The sequence below is a fragment of the Sceloporus undulatus genome, chromosome 4 (assembly GCF_019175285.1).
Source record: "Sceloporus undulatus isolate JIND9_A2432 ecotype Alabama chromosome 4, SceUnd_v1.1, whole genome shotgun sequence".
Classification (NCBI taxonomy): Eukaryota; Metazoa; Chordata; class Lepidosauria; order Squamata; family Phrynosomatidae; genus Sceloporus; species Sceloporus undulatus.
The window spans coordinates 111,716,794-111,720,991 of NC_056525.1; the positions used below are offsets into that span (position 1 = coordinate 111,716,794).

A 4,198-nucleotide genomic window follows, 5' to 3' on the forward strand; every position below is an offset into this window, starting at 1 on the left:
TCCTACATTTGTCCCGGTTCGGAGGTCCTCCATTATGGCAACCCTACCTATAATCATCTGGAGATGCCAATCCCATGCTTTCTGCAAGATTCAGGGAGCTGTAGTCCCCAAAAATAATATTTCCAAGCTCTGATTAGAATTTTATTCTACAGTCACTGCCATTATTTATACCATCACCTTGTAGCTAATATTCCATACAGATGAACCACACAGTTCAAATAGAATTTGGGGTTCCTGTTTGCTGATGAACTACAGTTTCAGTTTTTTCAGGGATATACGAGGAATTGTACCTTTTCAGCAACTAATGTTCAACTACACTAGACATTTCCAAGAAAAGATCCAGTATTTAGGAGCAAGGGATGGCCTGTTCACAGGCAAATCCAGAGTCCTTTCTTAAATTATGCCACAGATCACAATATTTTTTTTTAAAAAGCAGGCAATGATTTCTTTTTTAAATTGGATGGATTGACTGGAATAATTTTAAATGAACTGGAGGAAAGAAAATATTGATTTGTAGATGGAGCACAAACTCAATTTCTGTACCAAACATTCTCTCAGTATTTTAATCAATATAGTACTGTATTCTGGAGTGCTAAAAAAACACTCAATGGGTCCTAGAGCAAATCAAGCCTGAACTCTCCCTATAAGCAAAAAATGATTAACCTTAGGCTGTCGTACTTTGGCCATGTTTTGAGAAGATTTAGAGAGTGTACAGACCGGCCATATAGGCCGGCGTGAGGGCAGAGTGGGAGCGTAATGTCTGCATGACGCATGCCCTGACTCCACCCTCATGCCAGCGTAATGCCACGTGCTGCACCACAAGCAGTGCCAAAGGAGTGCCCAAAAGCTGCAGTGCCAGACTATGGTGCCCTTTGTGCGGTGCAGAAAGGAGCCGCTTTTTGTGGCTTCCTTTTACACTGCAGCAAGTCCAGATTTGGCCCATGTCATGCAGTTGCCATGGCCCCAATCTGGCGTTGCAAGCCACCCCTTAGGGGCAGTCCGTACAGCCCCATAATTCTCTAGAAAAGACAAAAGTGCTGGCTAAGGCAGAAGGCTGTAGGAAAAGAGGAGACTGCATTCTGATAGATAGGCTCAATTAAGGAAGCCACGGTCATGAATCTGCAAGACCTGAGCAAGACAGTTGATGATGTTGATGATACATTGACAATATGGGCTCACCATAAGGTTAAATAAAAAGTCACTCTCGATAAGCAGAAAATCCACAATTCAGGATTTTCTGAGAACCAGCCTGGCAGACCAGGATTACCTTACACACCAGTTTGAAGGTTTATGGCCAGTGCTACAAATTGCATCTTTCCCTCCCACACAGCAATTTAACTCCTAACATACATGTGGTTTGACATTCATCAGTGCATCTAAAAAAGTGGATTGAAATCCAGGAAAGCCCATGCTAAAATAAATCCATTACTCTTAAAAAGCGCTACTAGATTTTTCATTTCCCCCAGCAGTACCACCACTTTTTTCTTTCTTCTAGTTCACTCATATGACCTACTAATGCTGGTCTTCTTTGTTTGCTTCTTAAAGAGACAAAATGGAACAGTCACCACAGCTACTTGCAGCTAAAGCCAAATCTTCTACTTTCTTTTCAGAAGCATGAAAATAAAGAAAAAGTACTTGATCTACAATCCATGATCCTAATGGAACTTCTCTCCAATTAAGGGTGCCTATGAGCCAAGCCTCAGGGTCAATGCACACTGGTGGTTAATCATCCCTTTCTGCTAGTGATTATCTCATGCTTTAACTTGGTGACAATCTTCTGGGACACAGTAAGGCATAGATCAGAGAGAGGCAAAGGGAGGAACACTAAAAACCTAACAACCTTGAGACATAAAGAACTCTAATCCCACATTCACTTCCTGCTTGCTTTAGAGATTCCAGGAGGCTGGGCCCCAGAAGTTCCAGTGGGTTTGGAAAAGCTTTCATTCCAGGAGAGGATGAGGAATACTCAATCCTGATTAAAAAAAAACTTGTAAGCTGGTAGGGATATCAATTTTGTATCACTTTAAAGAATAAGAACTCTTTCACTTGCTTCTGCTGAACATCTAGCCGAGTTCTTGGTTTGCTGCTTGGGAAAGACCTCTTTGATGAAATTGCTATATCAGGAACCACAGTGTACCAATTTTATTGTAATATTTGGTTATAGTGATGCACTTGTGCAACACAGTAATGTCCATGGCATTTTACAGGCTAGTATTATTAAAGTATAAGATATATTCAGCATACAAATTAATAGAGTGATAAAATGCAACCTTGCCTGACCCCCTTGCCAATTGGAAACCATTCCATTTCTCTGTATTTTGTCCTGACAGTAACCTTTTGTCCTGAGTACAGGTTATTCATCAGGACAATTAAATGTGGTACATCCATTTCTTTAAAATCAATATATAATTTTTAATGATCTATACAATCAATGTCTTAGCTATAATCTGGAAAACACGGGCTGATTTTCTTATGAAATTCTTTGTGCAATCCATTATCCAGTGAAAGTTTGTAATATAATCCCTACTGACTCATCCTTTCCTAAACTCAGTTTGACATCTGGCATTTCTCACTCCTTATATTGTAAAGGTCTGTGTTGTAGAATGTTGAGCATCATGTTGTTTGCATGGGAGATTAATGCAGTGGTTTGGCAGTTACTGTAATCTCTGGTATCCCCTTTCTTGTGGATAGGAATGTATATTGAGTGTTTCCAGTGTCAGGGCCATTCTTTAATTTTCCATATTTGTTGACAGATTTTAGTTAGCATTTGAGTGGATTTTGTCTCTGTACCTTGAAGCAGCTCTACTGATATATCTGTTCTTGATTATTTATTTCTCCCAACTGCTTTGAGTGCAGCTTCCACTTCACTTGTAGGGTCATCTTCAAATGATTCTTCTTGGGATGAATTTGTCATCCTTTCATCTCTTGTATATAGTTTTTCTGTGTATTGTTTCCATTGTCATTTTATTTCTTCTTAATCATGCAGCATGTTCCTCTGCTATGTGTTCATAGAGCATCACCGCTCTTGGTTTAAATTTCCCTTTCAATTCTCAGGTCTTGTAGAAGAGGTCTCCTGTTCTTACTTGTTTGTTGTGATCTTCTATTCTCTACATTGATTGTTGCCATAGTTTTCATTGTCCCTGTGTACAAGTCATTGAACAATTGTGTTCAGCGATCTGACCTTATTTCTTCCCCATTTACTATTGATTCTCATATGTCCTTAATTGCTTGAAGAGTATCATACAGTGGGATTTTAAAACAATATTTTAAAACAATTCACATTAAAAGCTCTATAAAAGTTAAATGAAAGTATAAAATATACAATTGAACAATCATATATTAAAACGGTTAAAATATTGACATACATTATAAAAATAAAAGAGCTATATACAGGTCCTTAAAAAAAAACCTTTCCAAACCAGCACCGCGCAGAATTAAGAGCCCAGCCTCAATGGTTTGTAAAGGTCCATCCTATCCTTTCTCTCTTTTCAATTATGTAGAGTGGACTCAACCAGCAAATACTGCCAAAGGTAATGGGAAGCAGTAGGGATCCCAAAGGTAGCGATGTGGTGGCTTAGTGGTTAAGACACCAATTCTGATAATTGGAAGGTTGGCAGTTCAAGGCCTGAGTGCTGCATGATGGCGTGAGCATTTGTCACTGGTTCAAAAGCATCCAAATGCAAGTAGATAAATAGGTACCAATTTAGTGGGAAGGTAACAGTGTTCAGTGTAATCACGCTGGCCACATGACCACCAGAGCAGTCCTCAGACAACATTGGCTCTTCAGCTTAATAACGGAGATGAGCATTGCCCCTACAGTCGGTTATGATTAGACATTCAAGTCAAGGGACTACCTTTACCTTTACTTTAATGGGAAGCCAATCATATGTACTCTGAAATAAGTCCCACAACATTCAGTGGTGCTTACTCTGAAACGTGCACAATACTGCAATTGCATAGTATCAGTATATAGTAACATCCGAGGTAACTTCCAAAAGCAGCAGTCTTCCTAAATTCAGTCTTCACTACGGCCCAAGTATTGTCTGTAAATTAGGAGAGGCTCTATTGTATACGCGCCAGTCAGCTAAGTGAAGTACATTAGCTCTGCAATGCCTGTCCTCAGGGGTGATGCTTCACTAACCATCAGGTCGTCTCCCACTGGTTGAGCTAACTAGATTTTCACGGATGCCTTAGAACC

General features: G+C 39.7%; 1 protein-coding gene across 2 annotated transcripts in view; it reads right to left on the reverse strand.

Annotated features, from left to right (window-relative positions):
• Positions 1–4,198, reverse strand: part of OLFM3 (olfactomedin 3) — a 290,688-nt gene that overhangs the window by 103,685 nt on the left and 182,805 nt on the right. The window lies entirely within an intron of this gene.